Genomic DNA, 9,956 nt, shown 5'->3' with positions numbered 1-9,956 from the left:
AAGAGGTGAAGAGTAAGATACTAGTTAGGAAGGTGCTGAGTAGGTTGAGAGACTCTGGCTTGAATTAGGGTGATAGTAGGAAAAATGGAGAGAAGGGGTGCATTTGGGAGCTTTCAGAGAATGAACTAAGTCCCTTTATTCCTACTCCTCACTGCCACTTACTAATAGTAAGTAGTGGAGGATTACAGAATGACTGCTAAGGTTATGGCTTTACTAAACTGACAGGATGATCATGTTATTTACTGCGATGCAGTCAATTGTTGGAAAGAGCAGGAAACCAAGAGTTTTATTTTGGACAGATGCTATTGGACATCCAAATACGTATGTCACACTGGCAGGTTAGAGATGTGAGTCTGAAGTTCAGTGGAACTAGAGATATAAATTTGGTACTCGTGAGCACTTAGACCGCTTTACAACATTTTAAAGGAGAAGGGAAACTGATTTTGTCAAATCCAAGGGTTTCAGGAACAGTGTGTTCAACCTGGTCAGATATAACTGAGAAGTTGAGAAAGATGAGACTTGAGAAGTAATCACTGGGTTTGCCAACCTGGAAGTCATCTGTGAACTTGAAGTCACACAGATTCTGTGAAGAGGAGGGGACTGAAGCACATGTAGAGTTATTGAGGAGAGAATCTAGTTACAGAGGTAGAGTTGCAACCCTAGATTATTCTTTCCAAAGTTTTGCTCTTGTCTTAACTTCTTAGTGAAGTGCATGAAGCCTTTGGACATCTCTGAAAATGGGTAGCAGTAGAACATGAATTAATAAGCTTTTGCCACAAGGTGTCACTAATTCTTCATTAGTTTCCAGTAATCGAAATAATTGCAGCCGGGGTATCCCTTGATTAGGGAAATATTATTTTTAAAAATCACATTTACAAAGTAGGCCAACTTAGCCTGGTGTGGTGGCTTATGCCTGTAATCCCAGCACTTTGGGAGGCTGAGGCAGGCGGATCACCTGAGGTGAGGAGTTCAAGACCAGCCTGGCCAGCATGGTGAAACCCTATCTCTACAAAAATACAAAAATTAGCGAGGCATGGTGGCAGGCACCTGTAATCCCAGCTATTCGGGAGGCTGAGGCAGTAGAATTCCTTGAACCCAGGCGGCAGAGGTTGCAGTGAGTCGAGATTGTGCCATTGCCCTCTAGCCTGGGGGACAGAGAGAAAGAGACCCCGTCTCAAAACAAAAACAAAACCGAAACAAAGTAGGCCAACTAGAAGGCAGTTATGTACATGGTGGAAAGGTTTCCTTTCAAAAGATAGTCTCTAGTATGTTTAACAAATGTGCATAGCCATCAAGGGGTGCATGGAGCACTGGGATAGCAATCAGAAGACCAGAGTTCTGGGTGTAGAGTATTGGATTTGGAGTCAGAAGCTTTGAGTTCATCTCCTGTTTTGTTCTCACTAGCTGTGTGACCTTATGCAAAATTTAAATTATTCTGTGTCTTATTTTATTGTTGTTATTTTAAAACCATAGATAGTAAATGCTGTTCTAGCCATCTCAAGCAATTACTTTTGCACACCAAAAGAGATAATGTGTGTAACAATTTAGAAAATTGTGAAGTACTATGTAAATATAAGATTTAAAAAATTTTATAAAAATTATTTATACCGAACTTTACAGCAATATAGGTATTATGTAAAGCAGTTGTATTAGTGAGAACCCTCGGTTGCATAAGGGAGAAATCTAATTTGAATTTGCTTGGCAAAAGGGCATGTTTTAAAGTTTATGGGGTGGTTCCTGTGCCTTCAGAATGGCAGCATTGTGGGTGGGCTTTAGGCGTTGCAGTAGGCAGAGATTGGAATGAGGGCAGCATGTGTACCCTTCATTCCCCTTTGCTTCTATCTGATGCCTTGATTCTCTTTGGCCCAAACTTACTTCCTCTACCTTGTGGGGAACATTTTGATATTACGATTGTAGGGCACTTGCATGACAACATCCTATAGCTTGAGAAGGTGAGAAGCTGGGGCTGGAGAAATAGACGTAGAATTACCTTGATTTTGATGAAGCGAATATGAATTTTGAATTTATGAAAGCCATTGTCAGTTAATGCTAACCTTCCAGTTTGAAAAATAAAACTCACATGCTCTGAAACAGTTTAATATCCTTGAGTCTGCATGTCTTTGTCCACCTTTCTTTCCATTCCCTTCCCTTCCCTTCTCTCTTTCTTTTTCCCTTCCCTTCTCCTTCCCTTCCCTTCCTTTCCCCTTCCCCTTCCCTTCCCTTCCTCTCCCCTTCCCCTTCCCCTCCCCTCTCCTCCCCTCCCCCCTTCCCCTCAGCTGTCCTCCCCTCCCCTTTCCCCTTCCTCTCGCCTCCCCTTCCCCTCTCCCTCCCCCCTTCCCCTTCACTTCCCCCTCCCCTTCCCTCCCCTTCCTCTCGCCTCCCCTTCCCCTCTCCCTCCCCCCTTCCCCTTCACTTCCCCCTCCCCTCCCCTTCCCCTTCCCTCCCCTCCCCTTCCCCTTCCCTCCCCTCCCCTTCCCCTTCCCTCCCCTTCCCCTTCCCTCCCCTTCGTTTCCCTTCTCCTTCCCCTTCCCCTTCCCTTCCCCTCCCCCTCCCCCTCCCCCTTCCCTTCCCTTCCCCTTCCCTTCCCTTCCCCTTCCCTTCCCTTCCCTTCCCTTCCCCTCCCCCTCCCCCTCCCCCTCCCCCTTCCCTTCCCCTTCCCTTCCCTTCCCTTCCCTTCCCTTCCCTTCCCCTTCCCTTCCCTTCCCTTCCCTTCCCTTTCCCTTCCCCTTCCCTTTCTTTCCCTTCTGTTCCCCTTCCCCTTCCCCTTTCTCTTCCTTTCCCCTTCCCTTCCCCTCCCCTTCCCCTCCCCTTCCCCTTCCCTCCCCTTCCCCTTCCCCTTCCTCTTCCCTTTCCCTTCCCCTTCCCTTTCCCTTTCCGACAGGGTCTCACTCTGGCACTCAGGCTGGAGTGCAGTGATGCGAATCATGACTCACTGCAGTCTTAACCTCCTGGGCTTAAGTCATCCTCCCACCTCAGCCTCCAGAATAGCTGAGACTACAAGTAGTTGCTATTATGCCCAGCTAATTTTTCTATTTTAAACTTTATTTTGTTTCATTTTTTTCCAGTTTAAATAGTTTAAAAATTAACCGGACGTGGTATCAGGCGCCTGTAGTCCCAGCTACTCGGGAGGCTGAGGCAGGAGAATGACGTGAACCCGGGAGGCCTAGCTTGCAGTGAGCCGAGATCACACCATTGCACTCCAGCCTGGGCTACAGAGTGAGACTCTGTCTCAAAAAAAAAAAAAGTTTATTCAAGAAAAAACGGGGAGTGACCCATTCAGGAGGAAGACTCCAGAGAAACAGGGTCAGTGCTCCAAAGGTCAAAGGTAAGTTCTTAATTATAGAGGCAGAAAACAAAGACATTAACAGGATTACAAAAGTTTCTATACAAGGCTGCTTTAAGATGAAACTCTAATATATAGGACATAAATAAGACTTCTAAAGTGTGTTCTAAGAACACCTGCCAAAATTATCAAAATTATGTCCTTGTCCCTGGGATTCATTTAAACTGAAAGGGCTGGGGACTCCTGGTTTAAAGTGGCATTGACTGAAGTTGGAATTTCTTCCAATTCTAACTAAATACCTATGGCAGTGGGACAGGACATGTCCCATTTCTGTCTAGAGGAGCACAGTAGATGGAAATGGTAGGGAGCTGGGAGCTGGACATTGCAGTCTGTTTTATAGCTTGAAGAGGAGATTGGCAGGCACCCAGGTAGATAGAAAGTGAGGCCAGGGTCAGTATGATGTGCGTCTGTTGGTGGGCACCAAGTCTGGATCTATTCTATTCATTGGAGGAGGAGGTCAGGAGAAACATAAAATCTATGAAAAAATGCTGTCAAGTAGGAGGAAGGGAACACACATTTGAATAATCAGAGGAAGACAGAGCTCTAAAAATGAAACTTGTTGGTATCCCTAAAGATGCTGTTTGGTACCATCTTTGAGTACCATGCAGAGAATTCTTAAGATGCAAAAAGACGAATGTGATTGAAAAAGATGGATATTATAGGCAAAAATATTTTTTAATGCTTACCACATGCCAGCAGTGGTGTTCGGGGCTGAGGATATAATGATGAATAAAATTGTCAATTCTTGTCCTCTCAGAATCTAGTGAGGTACCAGACAAGGGAACTGGCATTTCCAATTCAGGGTGAAATGCGTGATAATAGGGTTGGCAGGGCACAATAGAAGCCCGAGGACTCTGAGCCATCCTCGGCGGTCATAGCAAGCTTCCTGCATGAAAGCTGAAGCTCAGAGCATATGAAGATGTAGGAGTTTGCCAAATGAAATGACTTGGTGGTGGAGGGCGTTTATGACCAAAGAATACCGTGTGTGAAGCCCTAGAGGTGAGAAAAAACCCAAGATGTTGTCCAGGCGCAGTAGCTCATGCCTGTAATCCCAGCACACTGGGAGGCCAAGGCAGGAAAATTGCTTGAGCCCAGAAGTTTGAGACCAGACTGGGCAACATGGTGAAACCCCATCTTTACAAAAAAATACAAAAATTAACTGGGTGTGGTGACACGTGCCTGTAGTCCCAGTTACTTGGGAGGCTGAGGCCAGAGGATCAATTGAACCTGGGAGGTAGAGGCTGCAGTGTGCTGTGATCGTGTCGCTGTACTGCAGCCTGGGTGACAGAGGGAGACCCTGTCTCCTAAAACAAATATAAATACAAAAACAAAACCCTAGAATGTTGAGGAATTGAGAGAAGTTCAATGTGTCTGAATCAGAGTGTGAGGCAGGGAATATCAAGAGAGAAGTGATTAAAAAGCAATTAAAGATGAATAATAACATTCACGTCCACATTAGAGAGAATGCTGTTGAATGTCAAGCGAGGGATGTGAAGAACCACCTAAGGTATGTTCCCAGAATGCAGAGAAAAGGATTAAAAGTATTGACTCGGTGTGGGAGATGAGAGCTATCTAGGGGAGGGAAGAATGATTCAATGCAAGAATCTTAGGTATTCCTGTGGGAAAATAGAAGTAACAACCAAAGACCTAATTAAACAAGTGTTTCTTGTGCTGAAAAGAACTTGAAGATGAAGATCAAAAGAATCCACCACAGGGCTGGGTGCAGTGGCTCACGCCCATAAACCCAGCACTTTGGGAGGTGGAGGCAGGCGGATTGCTTGAGGTCAGGAGTTCGAGACCAGTCTGGCGAACATGGTGAAACCTTGTCTCTAGTAAAAATACAAAAATTAGCCAGGCGTGGTGTCGGACACCTGTAATCCCAGCTGCATGGGAGGCTGAGGCAGGAGAGAATTGCTCAAACCCAGGAGGTGGAGGTTGCAGTGAGTTGAGATTGCACCACTGTACTCCAGCCTGGGTAATAGAGCGAGACTCCATCTCAAAAAAAAAAAAAAAAAAAAAAAAAAAAAAAAAAAAATTCCACCACATTCCAAGAAAAAAGAGTGACAACATTTTCACATTACAAAGATATAAGAAATAGACTATATGAGCATTCAGATAGAAAAAAGTAAGTTTCCTATGCAGGAACAGAAATCTCTCTGGCCATAGGCTTTTTTTTTTTTTTTTTTGCACCACCCAAGATCAGAAGACAATGAAACCACATGTAGCAGAGTTTTCAGAGGAAAATGTTGGGAACAACCTCATGCCCAACTAAGTCTGTTGTCTTTCAAGGCAACAGTATATACTTTTAGTACCATAGACCTTCCCGTCCCTTCATTAACACATCTCAAAGATCTACTACCCGAAAGAGCAGTGAAAATGAAAATCTCAGTAATGAGGAGATCATGATCCACAGGGACTTAGGACCAGCATTGTTCATGCTGGACCCACACACAGGTATTTGGCCTCCGTGTGGTCTGGTCAGTTCTGTGGCTAGGGGCTGCGGTTTGGCCTGCAAGAAGCTCCCTGAGCTGCACCTCTTAAGGTTTCCGTCATTTCCCAGAAAGTGTATTTCTTGCACCACATGCTTTACCTCATGTTTCAGAAGAAATGTCATGATTGATGACCCCATGAAACTGATTTGGCTCCAGGGTCTGTTAATATTGGCCAAACTATTTACATGGTTGACAGCCAATGCCAAGAAGAACCAAGCACTTCCCCTTTCTCAAAACCAGAGCTGTGTAGTGCATCGTATTCATCATATGCATTACCAAGAGCCTCACATGTTTTCTACGACTTTTTTTTTTTTTTTTTTTTTCAAAGAGATAGTCCCGCTTTGTTGCCCAGGGTCTGCTCTTGAAATCCTGGACTCAAGTAATCCTTCACCTTAGTCTCCCAAAGTGCTGGGATTACAGGCATGAGCTGCTGTGCCCAGCTGTTGTCTGCATCTTTAAGACTTCAATGTTTACTTGATTTCTCTGACTTTTAACTAGGAAAGAATAGTAAAAGGTCTAAGCAGCCACTGCGTCAAAAAGCTTCAGTTCATACTGTCCTCCACCTGGGACTTGTGAATGTCCCTGTGTTACCTATGGCTGGACTTAGTATATTCATTATGTTTATATAATGCAAATGTTTAGAAGTGAGGCTGAACTGTTTTTTAAATATTTTTTAAAATAAATCTCAGAATCAGAGAAATTATCATTTCCTTTTGATCTAAGAAGTTAGTGACTCACTTTAGTAAGAGAAATGTTTTTAAAGGCACAGAAAAAAGAGTAAGAATTATAATTATATAAGAATTAAAATATTTCTGACTAGAAATATTACAATATAACTATTGCTGGGTAGTTAGCCCTCCGCCCACCTCTGAAATTACTGACTTAAACAATATATTTGGAACCTTCAGAAACAGAGCCAATAGTGTATAAACATATATATTATAAGACCTTTATTATAGGCAATTTATTGCGAGGAGTTGGCTCATGGATTGTGGTAGATGAGAAGTCCTGTAATCTGCCATCTGTAAGCTGGAGACCCAGGAAAGCTGGTGGTGTAGTTCCAGAATGAGTCGAATGGCTTGAGAACCAGGGGCACTGATGGGGTAAGCCCCAGTTGGAGTGCAGGAGAAGACTGATGTCCCAGCTCAAGTAGTCAGGCAGAGGGACCAAGTTCTACCTTGCCAGGCCTTTTGTTCTGGCCTGCAATGGACTGGGGAAGGAACACTGGGGAAAGCAACCTGCTTTACTCAGTCTATGATTCCAGTGTTAATCTCATCCAAACACCTTTACAGACATACCCAGAATAAGGTTTATCGAAGTATTTAGGCATCTTGTGGTCTAGATGTAAAACTAACGGTCACAAACAACATACATTTATTATGCTCACGGGTTCTGTGGATCTGGAATTTCACCAGGGCACAGGAGGGAGGGTTTGTCTTTATTCCCTGGTGTCTGTGACCTCAGCTCAGTAAGACCCAAGCTGGAAATGACTTGGTAGCTGAGGGCTGGAAACATCTGGAAGCTCTTTCATTCCCCTGCCTGGTGCCTGGGTTGTCATGACTTGAATACGAGGATTACTGAGCAGAGCAGTCACCAGCTTGCCCAGATTCAGAGACATGGGGACACAGACCCCAACCTCAATGAGCAGAGTAGCAGAAGAAATTTCTGGCCATACCTTCAAAAACGACCTAGTAATAACTTGCTAACGTTGGTTTTCTTTGCCTCACAGGATTTGAGATGGTGTTCTGTGTTGAACTGTGTCCCCCTACCCACTTCCAAATTCATATGTTCAAGTTCTAACCCCCACTACCTTAGAATGTGACTATTTGGAAATCGTGTATTAATTACTTAAGTTAGAATGAGGTCATACTGGAGTGGGGTGGGCCTCAAATCCAATGTCACCAGTGTCCTTATAAGAAGGGGAAATTTGGATACAGATTTGCACACTGGGAGGACACCACGTGAAGATGAAGGGAGAGGTCAGGGTAATGTTCTGTCAACCAAGGGATGCCAAAGATTGGCAGTAAAACACCAGAAGCTAGCGGGGAGGTGTAGAACAGACCCTTCCCTCACAGCCCTCAGAAGGAACCAACCAGCCTTGCCAACACCTTGATCTTGCACTTCTGGCCTTCAGAACTGCGAGACAAAAAATGTCTGTTGTTAAACTATGCAGTCTGTGGCACTTTGTTACAACAGCCCTCGCCAACAAATACAGATGATTTTAAGTATTTTTTAAATTCTTTTCATATTTTTGACAGGGAATGTATATTTCTTTAATAATGAGAGAAATAGATTTGGTTTAATTTAATGTTTTCAATTTCTTTGTTCCATAAAACATGAAAATATGCCAAAATCTTTCCATGGTTGTGTCTAGGTAATATGACTACAGGTAATTTAAAAAATCCCATCTACTGAAAATGTTTAATGAATATGTGTCACCCCTCTTATGGTAAGGAAAAGAACGCTGGAAAAGCCGCTATGGGAAGTGGAAAGAGCAGCTGCCCTGGGTCCCACTCCCCTGGGGAGTAGCTCTGAGTCCAGTTCCCAGTGTGTAATGGGGGAGTCTTCCTCGGTGTTGAGAGAAACAAATGCATCTCTGCAGACACACGTGGAACCCCGGAATCCAGTGTCTGGCGCTGGGGCCTGGTGAGCTGCACTTCGCCTCCATTCTCCAGTGTGGTTTACGGCCTGTGGCTGTGATTACGAGTGGTGGTGGAAGATGTCAGTACTTTAAGATATATATATTTAAGATATCTATATATAGATATATATTGTATCTATAACATATAGATTGTATATCACCTATATATAGATAGTATATATAGATATAGAGTGTTTTTTATATATATTATCTATCCATCTATATGAGAGAGAGAGAGAGGGAGACACAGAGACAGAGTCTTGCTCTGTCGCCCAGGCTTGAGTACAGTGGTGTGATCATAGTTCATTGCAGCTTTAAACTCCCTGGGCTCATGCAATCCTCCCACCTCAGCCTCCTGAGTATCTGGGGCCACAGGAGCACACCACCATGCCTGGCTGATTTATTTATTTATTATTTATTTTGTAGAGACAAGGTCTCCCTTATGTTGCCCAGGCTGGCCTCAAACTCCTGGGCTCAAGTAATCCTCCTACCTTGGCCTCCTGAACTGCTAGGGTGACAGGCATGAGCCACCATGCCTGTCTGTGAAAAATATTTCAACCACAATCATGTCTCTTTTCATGCTAACTTACCTTGTTGAATGGCCCTGGAGTGGTCATGGGGATTTTAGGACTAGGCTAAGGGAAAGCTGACTTATGGATATATTTAGTTTGATTTCAGTGAATGTCTTAGACCATTTTGGCTGCTATAGCAAAATCCCATAAACTGGGTGGCTTATAACAACAGAAATTTATTTCTCACAGTTCTGGAGGCTGGGAAGTCCAAGATCATAGCACCAGCAGATTTGGTGTCTGATGAGGGCCCCTTTCCTGGTTACAGATAGCACTCTCAGTCTATGTCCTCATGTGGTGGAAGAGGTGAGGGGTTTTTCTCAGGCCTCTTCCATAGGGCACTAATCCCACTCATGAGGGCCCCAGCCTCATGACCTCATCTTTCCCCCAAATGCCCTACCTCTTAATACCATCACCTTAGGGGTTAGGATTTCAACCTAGGAATCTTGAGGGAACCCAAACATCCAGGCCATAGCAATGAGATTTACTTATGTGCTTTGCAGTCACTTCCTTGAGTAGGTAAGTTTTTCGTAACTATCCTGGGGTAGGAGGGGCTTTCAAAGATAGTCCTACTGGCCACGGTGCCTACTCACCAGGCTTGTGACATGTACTATGAGAAGAACACTTTTTGCAGAGCCTAATATTGGCAGTATGTAGGTAGTAGAGGAACATTTGAAATATATAAAACCAGCAGTCTGCAGATATTTTTCCAGATTATATAGCTCCTGTATGAAAAACACTTGACAGAGATTTCTCCAAATTTGACAATAATTCTAAAAATTTACATGACATTACAATAATGAGTTGAGAAGCTGAAATAAATTATTCTAAGCTATTAATGTTGGAAAGAACTCCAAATTTTAGCCAAATTAAAGGAAAAACCTTTATTCTCAATAGAGAAAATAATTTTA

The sequence above is a fragment of the Macaca mulatta genome, chromosome 4 (genome assembly GCF_049350105.2).
Source record: "Macaca mulatta isolate MMU2019108-1 chromosome 4, T2T-MMU8v2.0, whole genome shotgun sequence".
Classification (NCBI taxonomy): Eukaryota; Metazoa; Chordata; class Mammalia; order Primates; family Cercopithecidae; genus Macaca; species Macaca mulatta.
Note: the sequence above shows the minus strand (reverse complement) of the source record.